Source organism: Artibeus jamaicensis, unplaced genomic scaffold, assembly GCF_021234435.1.
Source record: "Artibeus jamaicensis isolate MK-2021 breed Jamaican fruit bat unplaced genomic scaffold, CSHL_Jam_final contig_1803, whole genome shotgun sequence".
Taxonomy (NCBI): Eukaryota; Metazoa; Chordata; class Mammalia; order Chiroptera; family Phyllostomidae; genus Artibeus; species Artibeus jamaicensis.
In genome coordinates this window covers 4,528,115-4,541,256 of record NW_026521356.1, presented here as the reverse complement: position 1 = coordinate 4,541,256, position 13,142 = coordinate 4,528,115, and the positions used below count along the sequence as shown (strand labels likewise).

Sequence of the window (13,142 nt, the reverse complement as noted above, 5' to 3'; positions counted from 1 at the left end):
GTCTAGTGTCCAGGATACGAACGGTCCGAAGACAAAGGACAGTGAGCCCAGAGCAGATGGGCTGAATGAACTCAGGAAAGTGAGAACACTCTAAAGGAAAGGAAACAGCAGCAGTTATGAGAAAGCAGTGGTAGGAAAGAAAAATGGAAGAGGACAAAAGAAAACACCTGGAGAAGCATAAGTACAGGGAGAAGAAAAGCGAGCTTCTGAGAATTTGCGGCCGGCATAGTAGCAAAGGCCTCCCAGTGTGTAATTGGGAGCAGAGCACACACATAAGGCCATAACCTCCAGGGACACACAGCAGGGCAGAAGTGGACAGAGCAGGAAGGGGAATAACAGATGAGACTGCACGTCTGACTCTGGCCTCGCCAGCCAGGGAGAGAGCTGAACCCAGTAGGCTGAATTCAGATTTCTGTTTAGTTTTATTGTTTAATAAGGTCAGCCATACATTTGTCTTTGACAGACATGAGAGAACTTTCTAGGAAAGTGATAGATGTACAGTTTACACGGGCAAATCCATTTGTCAGTATCACACAGTTAAGATTTCTGCCTCCCAATGCGTGTGACGTCCACCTAAAAAAGAACTCCACGGATAAGCCCCCAGTGCGGGGGGCGGTGGGGATAAAACCAGACCATTGCCGAGGTCCACGAAGCACCTGTGCGGGCTCGTTATATTGTTTTGTTGGGTTTAAAATTTGTTTGAAATTTTTCATAGAAAAAGGTTTTAGAGACCGCCCGTACATATTGTGTCACCGTTGTCCTGGAGCAAGTTCCTTTCAGGTTATCAGGAAGGCGGCTGAGACATTATCTAATCCAGGCTTCCTGCTGCAGATGAGGAAATGGAGGTGCACCTTGAGTGGTTCAAGGTGTTCTCAGATATCAGTGCAGAGCTGAGGCTGGACTCGCAGGCGGGAGCAGCGCCCTTTCGACCTTTCAACTCTCACCCTACTTGTGGGGCGTCTGCTGGAATTGGCCCTTTACTCTGGGTTGCCTTTCCAACCGCCGGGCCCAGGTTTCGACGTGCAGAGAGACTGTGTGGGGTGCAGGGGTCTCTAGGCTGCAGATCGCGTTGTTCTCCACTATTTCCATTCTGCAAGGTGTGGAGACACACAAAAGAAGCTTTTCTCCCACCTTCTAAGCTCTAGCTGGGCTAATAATCAAATCAACGTGAGACAGATTAACAGGAGAAAATGTCCAAAATTTACTGTGGATGTACATGTGGGGGTGCCATAGATCTGAAACCCAAAGACGCACTGGGCATTTGAGGCTTATATGCCATTTTGGGCAGAGGAGAAGGAGTACAGGGGCCTGGGATTTCCACCAAAAGCGGGTAATTCACAGGTGGGTGAGAAGGAGCAAATGTCGTGGTACACAAATTCTTGCTGGGCACCCCCAGAACCAGTGGCGTGGGGGGGAGTCTAACAGACTTGCCGGATCCTTCCTGTCTGCCACACTTGCTTCATACACACTCAGGAGCACATGGTCAGGCCACCGTCCTGAAGCACTTCTATCTCAATTCCTTTCGGCAGGTAAGCGGGGAGGACAGAGGTTCTTTCTGAGCCTTTTGTTCTAACAACCAGCTTACACTTTGTTCCCCCTTCGAAGGTAATCCTGAGCTTGCAGAGGTTCAGTTAGGTCCCCTGGCTGCCGCTGTCAAAGGCAGAACAGTAAGCCCACACAGTGAAAGATTTCCATTAACTAGGGGTTGTGGGACTTGGGCACTACTACTTTGCTCATTGTATGAAGTGGGGAAGGAGAGGCACAGAGACCCTTAGATAACCTGCCCAAGGCCATACAGCTGGTGAGGGCACAGCCGGGACTCAAAGCCTGGCCATCCCGGGATGGGGGGGCCACACCTTCATGCCAGGGCTGAGGGGCTGAGGAGACTCCCTGTCACCAGGGCATCTGACTCACTGTCAGGAGACGTGGATTCCAGCTACAGTTCAGCTGCTTATGAGCCATGCGACCTGTGTTGAGTCATGTCACCTCTCAGATGGAGCCCCGGTCTCTTCAGCTGCACAAGGTGATAAGAAAGCCTGCTCCACCTACCTCATGGGGAGGAGGTGAGGAGTCCATGAAATCACTGTTATTGCAAACGCTTTAAAACAGTGCGAGGGGTGACAGAAATAAGGAGATCGTGATGATTTCTCCAGAGAAACTCTCGTATCACATAGCACCCTCTGCGCTCGAGATGGAAGTCAGAAACTGGCCCGTGTGCCTCTTCAAGCGCTGTTTTGGTGGAAAGGGGGAAAGAGAGGCATCGCGTCACAGACCGTACCCGTTTACGTACTCCCCAAACACCTTAGCTAGAGCATCAGCTTCAGTTTCTGTCCTAGGCCCCAATTTCAGCAGGGCCTCTCTCCTGTTTGTCGTAAAACAAACAGACTTCTGGCTACTTGTGCAGGACTCAACGAGCGATCAGCCAGAGAGATAAGTGCATCCCGTTCAACAGGTTCACATGGGAATAATTTGTACCCAAGAGCTGTTTATAATGTATATATTTGAATCCAGAGAGCTGTCTTTGCAGTGACCAGAGACGTAGTCTCTTCCCACTCTACAGCCCCTCCTGTCCAGGACTGAGGTAACAAATAGGAGACGGTGCAGCGGGCACCACAGTCAAATGCGTGAATAGCTCATCCTTATTGTAACCATACAGATTTGAGGACACGACCTCTTTCTGTTTATCTGTTCTGTACATCCCCTCCCCTGCTCCCTTACCTTGCATATCTGTAAGCACTTGGCACAAAAGCACAGAGAATGTTTGTGAAATGAATGGAATTAGAGAAGAGTGCAGTGATTTTGCACGTCTCCTGGAGGTCAAGGCAAAGCCCGGCGTGTGGCTCTTCTGTGGGACCAGCACACTGCGCCTGTCAGGCCCCCGGCTCCTGGGACCTCATGGCCCACTGCTCAGGCTGTGCTCGGCTCTGCCTGACCTGAGAGGGACCATGTTTCCAAACCCCAATTGGGAAACAAGGCTTGACAACATATCCAAGACAAGAAATCAATATTCCAAAGGGATATGTGCTCTCCTGTTTGCACTTGGCTTTATAATACCCTCCTTCTGAATTTTTTAACCCAATTGGCAGGTTTAGAGCTTCTTTACAGTGACTAAGTTGACTCCTAATACATCTGGGGAGATTCCTTGAACTCATCAGTTGACCTTCAAATAAACTTACCTGGTGGCTTATTGGTCCTGTTCTGAAGCTTGCCCATTTCCTTTTTGGGTTTTTTTTTTTTTTTAAGATTTTATTTATTTATCTTTAGAGGGGAAGGAGAGAGGGAGAGAAATATCAATGTATGGTTGCCTCTCGTGCATCCCCTGCTGGGAACTGGCCTGCAATCCAGACATGTGCCCTGACTGGGAATTGAACCGATGACCCTTTGGTTCACAGGCCAGCACTCAATCCACTGAGCTACACCAGCCAGGGCTGAAGCTTGCCCAGTTCTTTGTTTCCCTCTTCTAATGTCCTTCCTGGATCCCACTAGGCTATCTGTCCACTACCCAGAGCACAGGTGGGGGTGAGTGGCCGAGTGTGGTCACTGGGCAAGACAGGGGAAGCTGTGGGTTCTGATTCTGATTCTGCATCTAATCCACGGTGTGTCCTTGGGCAGGTCACTACCCTCAGGGACTCATCTGTGAAATGGAGGGGGCTGATGGGAAGCCCAGACTCAAAGTCCCAATGACCTCTTGCAATTCAAGCAGCCGGTGAGTCACGGGCTGTGAGAACTGGCCTGCCCTCCTGCAGTCGGGGATAAACTGCCCAGGCTCCTATCTAAGGCAAACACCTTCGGGGCCACTGCGCCTCCTCCCCGCCTCCCCCAGCAGTGCTCTCACCTCTTTCCTGCAGCATCAGTTTTCCCCTTTTTGCTGAATCATTCACTTCAGTATATAAATGTATGTAATTATAATATGCTATCATTTCACCCATCTTTTTATTTTACTTTTTAAAGATTATTTATTTATTTACTTTTAAAGAGAGGGGAGGGGAGAGAGAAAGAGAGGGAGAGAAACATCAATGTGTGGTTGCCCCTCACATGGCCCCCACTGGGGACCTGGCCTGTAACCAAGGCATGTGCCCTCACTCGGAACTGAACCAATAACCCTCTGGTTCACAGCCCATGCTCAACCCACTGAGCTATACCAGCCAGGGCTCACCCATCTTTTTAAAAGTCTCTCTTGACCCTCCTTCCCCTCCAGCTTCTCCCCCAAACCCACTCCACAACTTCAACCAGACTGCCCTTTGTTAAGGTCACCAGCTCCCTCCATAGCTCCCTCCACCGTGGCCAAACCCCGTGGTCACCACTGACTCTTCATCATACTTGACTGCCCAGTGAGGATCAGCTGGTTGCTTCTTCCTGAAACATCTTTCCCCCTGGCTGGCTTCCATAATGCTGCGCTCTCTGGGTTATTCTTTAGGGTCTCCTTTGGTAGGTTCTCAAGTTCTTCACCTATAAATCTGGGAGGGGCTCAGGGCTTAGTCCTTGGGCTAAGATCAGGAACTCTTCCTGATCTTCATTAATTCTTCGGTGATCCCTTTCAGTCTCATGGAGTTAAATGCCACCTGTCTTAGCCTAGGACCACTAGAAGCAGAACTTTAATAAAAGGTTTGCATGTGGATAGTTTATACAGGAATGAAATTCTAGAGAGCAGAAGGGAGGGTCAGGGTGAGAAAAACAAAGAAAGGGAAACCAATTCAAAAATGCATTGGTGAGCTGACGTCCACAACGGAATACTGGTGAGCCACAGAACCTTCCCAGGGGCTTCAGGACCGTCTGTCAAGGAATGAAAAGGGGTCACAGTTACCCACCAGCTTCCATTCTCCACTGATTAAGGGTGGCCCCGTGACACCAACCCCCCCCTCAATAATTCTGGGTTGTACATACAATGTACATACTCAGCAGTGCTGAGTGAGTTCCTGCCCTTGTCCTATAGCCACCTTGGGCAGGAAGCAAGAAGTACAGGAGCAGGCAAGGGTGAGGTACTGTCAGCTGGTAGCCACTGCCAGTCCAGCCAACGTCAGCTGCATTACATCAGCCAGAGGAAGAAGTGCGGTCAAGGGGATGGAAAGCAGTGTTCAAGATTGTCTGATATCAGACCCTGGCTGACGTGGCTCGGTGGATTGAGTGTTGGCCTGTGAACCAAAGGGTCACCAGTTCAATTCTCAGTCAGAGCACATGCCTGAGTTGTGGGCCAGGCCCCCATTTGGGGACGTAAAAGAGGCAGCCATGCACTGATGTTTCTCTCTCTCTTTCTCTTCCCTCCTCCCCTTCCTTCCCTCTCTCTGTATATAAAATAAAGTCTTTAAAACAAGAGTGTCTGATATATCATCTATATACCTTGATGGTTCTGACACTTATATCTCCAGACTGGATCTCCCCCTTTAACTCAAGATTCAAATACCTGAGTCTCCCTACTTCCACTGGTTTTCTTCTCAAAACTGCACCTGTCATCGTCTTCCCGTCTTAGTTAATAGCGACTCCATCCTTCCCGATGTTCTTTCCTTCCAAGCCAAAGCCCCTGAGTCTGCTCCAGGTACGCACACAACCCCTGGGTAAATTATGCTGGCTTTACCTTCAAACTGTGTCTAAAATCTGACCGCTTCTACCCTCCTCTCCTTCTTGTCCCAGCCACAGCACCGGCCCCCATCCGGATTGCTGCGGTTGCCCCCTAACCGGTCTTCCTGCTCACTTGCTGATCCTGTTACAGCCTCTTCTCCACCAGCAGCCAGTGAGCCTTTTACAAAGTAAGTCAGATTATGTCACTCCTGCCTGCTTCTTTTCCCCCTTCCCTGCTTTATGTATTTACTTTGTCTACTATCTCTTTGTACGAGAATAAGGGCAAGGATTTTTGTCTATTTTAATTCCAACTACCCAGAAGCGTGCCTGGGGCCTGGCATTCTTGTCCAGAGACGGCCTGGTTCGAGCCCCTGCACTTTACAGGTGAGGAGACCGTCGCCCAAAGATATGACAGGACTAATTACACTACGAAGCCTCCTTGATACGCCCCTACTGGTGTTCTGATGACTGGTCTCCATTTTCAGCAACATTAATTGTTAGTTATTATTATGGATGTTGGCCATCTAGCCAGTCTGAATGGTAGTTTGTAGTCGGGCTCAAATACACTCCATGACAAAATCAACAGAGAACAATTCCAAGGCCATGGAAGCATGAGTAATCCATGGTCGTTGATAGAAAGGGAGCAAGCAGCAGTGGAGGGGACTCAGGGTGAGGGAGAGTCTCTGGGGTGTGTTGACAGAAGTGCAGCACTGACACCCCTGTAGGCGAAAGTGAGTATTTCGGGTGTGGGAGCAGCGGGGGTGAGGAGACATAGTTACTAATCCCTACCTTACCCACCGTCCGCCCCTCATTTCAGTGGAGTGGAATGGCAAGAATGAGATGACTTTGGATTTGGTCTGGGGAGCTGAGTTCTACTCAGTCATGTTCTGGCTGTGTGACTTAGGCAAGTTACTTAACGCCTCTGAACCTTGATTTCCTCACCTATGAAACGAGGAAGATGATCTCTACCACAGTGAGTTGTAAGGACTGTGTGAAGTAATGTGACAAATTGCTTAGTAGAGTGACAGACAAGTAATAAGTAGCACTAGGGTTATTCCTACAATTCCTTCACCAGATCATAGACATATGCAGCCGTAAGTGCCAGGGCCAATCAGGAGAAAGTTGTGGGTGGTGAGAGGTCTGTACTGAGAATGGTAAAATGCCCTGGCCAGGTAATGGGGGACACTGAATGCCAAGCTGAAGTTTTGGCACTGTGAAGTTACTAAAGGACCTTGACCAGGGAATACACAGAACGCTCAGCACGCTGGCTGGTGTGGCTCAGTGGACTGAGCACCAGTCTGTAAACCAAAAGGTCGTCAGTTCAATTCCCAGTCAAGGCACATGCCTGGGTTGCAGTCCAAGTCCCCAGTTAGGGGTGTGTGAGAGGTAACCGACTAATGTATCTCTCATACGTTGATGTTTCTCTCACTTCCTCCCTTCCCCTCTCTCTGAAAATAAATAAATAAACCCAATAGTCTTAAGACCAATGGGAACAGCCTGCCATCACCCAGCCCATCCTCAGGCCCCTGCACGTGTCCCCGTCACTGGTCTTTCCTTGTCCCAGTGCAGGGACCTCTTTCGAGTCTCCGCATCCCCTGAAATAACCCAGAGTGACTGTTACGGCAATAGTTCAAGTGTGTGATGATGAAAGCCTGGGTGGGGCAGTGGCAGTGAGAAGGGCAGAGGCGGGTCTGGGTCCCTGGGTAATTGCGATCATTTGGTGTACAAAGTGGTGCGCGTGTCAGGAACGGGGGCAGCAACTCCACCAGGCAACAGACCTGAAGCATGCTGAGCACCGAAAAGCTTCGAACTCGCAACGCTGAGCTTGGACGTGTGGTTTGCCCTCTCAAAAGCTCAGCTTACTCTAGAAAATGGAGATGATAGTGCTGACTCTGCCTCCCACGGTTGTTGAAAGATCCGTGGGGGCTAAAAAGATACTATTTTCCCTCTTGCCTTCTCAGTTCTTCTACCTGGACTCTCAAATCAACAGACAGATTACCAGGAGAAATCCAAAGTTCAATACATGTGCATGGGGAACTCACACAGGCATAAAAATTCCAAAGACAATGAGGCAACACTGGATATATAAGACAGTTTGGACAAAGGAGCAGGGTATTAGATTCCAGACGTGAGAATGGGTGATTTACAGGGAGCTGAGCAAGAGCGGAACATACAGGGCGGGAAAATCCTTGCTAGGCAGTTCAGACTGGGGGGCACAGGGGTATCTAGCTAACAGGTCCCATCTGAAGCCCTGTTGTTTACCACACTTAATTCAAATCAGCTAAGGCAGCACCCTAAGATCTCCTTCTTGGAGCAGATTTCTCGGTTTGAATCTTTTGGGCAGGAAAGAGGGGAGGCTCGAAAACTTTCTGAGACTCCTGTTCCTTAATAAACAGCTTAACATTAATATCCCAAAAAGCAACTTCAGGGCGGCAGAATTTTTGTGCCTTCAGATCAAATAGATTGTGGACAGATGATGTAGCAACTGTCAAGTGTCTTAAAAACACAAAGCAGTATTAACAATGTTGTTGTGATACTTTCCCCATCCTATTTAATTCTTTGAAGGCTCAAGCTAACTCAGCGCACAACCACTTACGGGTTTTTTTCTTCCTCTGTTAAAAGCAGAAACGGTGACCTCGGTGACTGGGTGAAAGTGAAGGCCGAGTGGGGCGTCTGCAGCTCCCGCGCCTGGGGCAGCAGAGGACCCGCGAGTCTGAGCCTGGGGACCCTTCCACCCCCAGGTGAAGCTCCTGCCTCCTCCCAGATTCCCCTGCTGTTTTAGGGAGCTGTCTACCACGACGTGCCCCACCCCTCAGCCGGGGACTAAAACAGGTGTCCATGTGAATATTAAACTGTAAATTACCACAAAATGGGGATTAGAGCAGAGATGAGGAGGAAGTTTTATTAAAGAGATTCAGTGGCTCCAGAGGACTGACTCCCTTGTACCGGACGGAAGGCATTTTCCACAACATTGGAATGGGGAGGGCCGCTAGAGCTGCCAGCTCTCAGACCCCACCAGAGACCTACCCAAATCTGAATCTGCATTTAACAAGATCCCCAGGTGAAAAAGGAGAGAGAGAGAGATCCAGGTGACTCCTGTGCAGATTAAAATTGTGAGGAATCCCTTAAAGGGAGAGTCAAGGGCAAGGAAGAGGGCAAGTTAAAAGGGCTCAGCTGACTGAGCACTGTCAAGGCCTAGAGGAGGGTCTTGGCGTGCAGACTTGGGAGTACTAAGGTCCCACAGGAGGGTCATCCCCACTGTGGAGATGGGTGAGCCTGGCTCTCCAGCCTGCTTTGCCGAAGATTCCAAGTCATCTGACCATTCCTTGAAAAAGGCCTGTGCTCCTCAAACACTATTCCAGTTACTACTTGGTTTCTGCTTATAGGATGTAATATGCCAACCACATTGGCACAAAGATTCAGGTCCACCTGACAGACATTTTTTTTTTTTTTTTTGCAAACTAAATAAATGGCATTCTTGCCCTGTCTGGGTAGCTTGGTCGGAGCATCATCCCAAGGCACCGAGATCGTGAGTTTGATCTCCAGTCAGGGCACATGCATAGCACATCAGTGTTCTCTCTCTCTCTCTCCCCCGACCTTCCTCCCCCTTCCTATCTATTTCTAAAATTAATTAAAAATCAGTAAACGACCCTGGCTGATATTGAGGCAGGAGTTAGTCTGGAAGGCAGAAACTCCGGAGGTGCCCCAGGGCTAATAAGATAAAGGACATCGATAGAGGACAGAGACCCTGTTCTAAGACACGTTGTTCCTGCTTCCTGGAAAATTGCTGAATCATGGTGACTCATGAATGCACCTTTGGAGAAGATGCCATATGACCCCTGCTTTATTATAATTTCATTACAATAAATTAACATTGTGTCACCCCCTTCCCTGGTGGCCAGTCAAGGAAAATCATGGGAGATCACATGCGCAATAGCTTTAAAGTAATACAACTTGTATATGTGCAATAAAAGCCCGCCAAAACTAGCCAGGAAAGATCTGCGCTAATAGAATCCCTCCAGTCCCAGGGGTCAATCTCTCTGCTCGGAGTTGGCCTGCTCCCAAGTTCTGTGGAGTGTACTATTGCTTAACAAATCTGCTCGCTCTCTCTTTATGCTATAAACTCTGTGTGTTCGGTTCAGTTCTTTGTCCGTGATCACCAAGAACTGGGTTACCTGTGCCCACCTGTGACAGTGTGACTCAGTGGATTGAGCATGGACTGTGAACCAAAAGGTAGCCAGTTCGATTCCCAGTAAGGGCACATGCCTGGGTTGTGGGCCAGGTCCCCAGGAAGGGGCGTTCAAGAGGCAACCACACAATGATGTTTCTCTCCCTTGCTTTCTCCCTCCCTTTCCCTCTCTAAAAGTAAATAAATGAAATCTTAAAAAAAATAAAAATTAATAAATGGCATTCTTATTTTACATACGAATCAAACAAAATCAGATGAAGTCTTATTTCTAGACTCTGGTAAATTAACCCAGGGATGATTAGATGCCCTATTCTGAGACCGGCCTGCCAGCTGGCAGGTTTCTCCAACTAACCATCCCCCATCTCTGTACCCCCCTCTACCTCTGAATTTCTCGAGATAGCATATAATCTGACTCAGTTTTCCTCTGGCATCACGGTTCTCAGTTTTTGTGCTACCAGCTGGTAAGCTCCCTAAGGACAGCCAAGGTGTGCAACTGAAAACATACCTGTTGGAAGGATCGGTCACCTGCTGTGAACTTAAACCCAGAAAGGACAGGAAGTGCCTGCAATGAAAAGAAACCAATATTTCCCTGAGCTTTTGATACCAAAACAAACAAACAAACAGGAAGCAAATTATAGGTGGTCCAATAAGGGAATAGTGACGTGAATCACAGTATATGTATACATCTCCTCGACATGATGCTACACAGCTATATACAGGCCACGCAGAGTATGTGTAGTAATCTGAACAATAATAATATGTATTTTCTGACAGTCGGAGTCCCAGCTGGAAACGGCTGGCACAATCAAAGTTGGGAAATTTAAGAAAGTTTAATAAAGGAGCTCTTTACAAAGGTGCGGGAAGCATTTGGAAGAACATCAGAGAAGAGGGAAGCTGTGTCCACCTCCAGGCTGCACTTGAAGGGGGAGATGGAACCCTGCTGGGACAAGAAGAGAGAGCCAGTGGAGAGGGCCCAAGATGGGAGCTGTGACCTTCGATGCAAGGACTCAGCTAGTCTTCGGTGATCAGGAAGGGAGGGAGCAAGCAGAGGAAGACATAGCCCCCCAAACCCAACCAGAAGCCCGAGGAGGGCAAGCGAGCACACAGCCGCCTCCTGGAGCGCAGAGCAGGTGAAGGTGGTGGGTGAGAAACCCGCAGGGGCAAACAGAACGTATGAGGGGGAGGGGCACACACGCACCAGGAGGCAAAACTGTAGGTACACTAGAGATGTTAAAATAAATACACATTTTGGGGGAAAAGATCGATGGGAAATCCACCCAAAAGGCAATTATTATTGTCTGAAGGTGCTGGCAAGTGGGTTGGGGACCTGGGTGAGATGCAGAGTTGTTGGTCTTCACTTATTGGCAGCGTGGCTACGTCGCTTTCCTGATGAAACACAATCAATGAAGTGAGCTGAGGAAGAATATTGGGGAGGACGTGGAGCTGCTTAAGTCTCCCCTCCCTTACTCAGCCTGCTGAGGCGCCCTTCTGGTGTCTTTCCAATGGCTTTATTGTGCAAAAGGGGAAATTACTTGTTTGAAGTCAAAAAGCAGGTTAGTGGCAAGCTGGGAGGAGATCTGGATTCACCTCCCCCCTCCAACACACACACACACGGGCAAGCACGCAAGCACACAGTCTCCCAACTGCTCTGACCTCTCCGTTCCACTCCACCCACCCTCCTTTCCCCCTCCACCCACCCCTTCCTTTTCCTCTTCTGCTGCAAATCCTAAAGCTACCCAGGTCTGAAGCCCCCAAACAGCCTCACGCCCTTAATCTCAGTGTCTGAATGATAAATCCTGCAGGAGAGTTCTGTCCAGTCAAGCTCTTCACACTCTCCTTTGAGTCAGCTGGGTGGTCGCTTCCGCCAGAGCAGAGGCTGCTGGCCCTTCCTCCCTTCCCGAGCACTCCCCCAAGAGTCCAGGACTTCCCAGGAGCCAGGCATTTGCCTCCAAAACAATATCCAGATATGATGAGGCCCTCTCCACCCCCTTTCAGGACCAGGCAGTAAAATCAAGCCCAGTGGGCCTTGCACCCCAGGACAGGATCCTTTGTCTCGGTTGGAAACAGCCTGAAAAGATGAAAGGCCCTTCCACTGTGACCTCTTCACCTCTTGTTATCTTGTGCCCACTCCCCTCAGCCTCTCTGAGGCAGACAGCAGCATTTTCCCATGGGCACCGGGGTTAACTGCGTCTTAGCAGCTAGCAGAGGAAGGAATGTGAGGAATGTACCTGCCTAAGGGGCGAATATTTTCATCAAGGACAGGCTGAGATGGACGATGAGGTCAAAACCAAATGCCATCCCTTTTTCAAAGGACTCTAAACAGAGGCTATTAGATGTAGTTCATTAGTTGAGGGGGGCACATAGAGATCTGCGTTTTAGACGACTGCTTGAAGACAGATGAAGGCGTTTTGCCAAGTTTAGATGCTTCTCCAAGTCAGTAAGGGCTAAGTTTAGACTCAGATTCAAGATTTTCCATTTCTGAGTTTCATTCAGGTACAGACAACAAGTGACGTCCTGTGCTCAAGGTGAAGATTTTCGGGAGAATGTAAGATAAGAACCAAGTGAAGGCCACAGTAAAACGAAAATAAGAAAATGCCCTAATAAAAAAATCGAATTTGGAAAACTGAAAAACCAGAGTTTACTTGTAAAGTATACTTACCATGTACGACTCTCTTGATAAAATGCCCCCTCTTTGTTATCATCATCACGTAAATTCAGGGGCATTATCCCCACGCCTCACCCCCAGAGTTTACCACAACTTGCAAACTGGAATCTCTGCTTCTAAACCCCTTCCCTTCCAATTCTTCCTACATCCAACACAGGTTCATCTTAAACTGACTGCACCTCTGCCCACCCCCACCCCCCATTCGAAAACCGACGCAGCTCACAGGGGCGCCAGCCAGCCCAGTGCCCAGGCAGAGCGCACATACTTCTCCATCCTTCTCTTCATCTCCCCATAAAGTGAAGTCCAAACTTTCTAAATGGCATTCGAAGCTCTCCAAAACCTGAATCTAATTAACTTCCAATCTGTAACACGCCCCATTAACACCCCCCATATATATATATATTTAAAAGACCACTTTCCAGTAATAACCCAACTTGGCTAACTTGATTCAAGGCAAATGCCTTTGGCAGTAGCTGTGGCACAATGAACTCTTCTCAGTATGTTTCATTTCTTCTTTAGGTTTAATTTTCTCATGAAAGAAAAAAAGGAACTAAAAAAAAAAAAAAAGGAACCTCAGGCCCGGTTCAATTTACGCAGAATTACTTGTTGACCTTCCAGAGTGCCCCATCAGACAGGAGGGGCCTAGGCATACACGCACGCACACACCCGCGGTTGGGGAAAAGCACACCTCTTAAATCCACAAAGAAAAGGGAAGGCAAACAGGGAATAGCA

At 48.7% G+C, this 13,142-nt stretch overlaps 1 long non-coding RNA gene across 1 annotated transcript; it reads right to left on the bottom strand.

Moving 5' to 3' along the window:
- Window positions 1-421: 421 nt before the first annotated feature.
- LOC119050023 (uncharacterized) lies at window positions 422-12,602 on the bottom strand. Its single transcript, XR_005082664.2, has 4 exons — window positions 12,405-12,602; window positions 10,251-10,307; window positions 1,915-2,229; window positions 422-1,090 (listed from the first exon to the last, which is right to left on the bottom strand). It is a non-coding gene; the product is annotated as an uncharacterized LOC119050023 (long non-coding RNA).
- Between the last annotated feature and the right edge of the window lie 540 nt (window positions 12,603-13,142).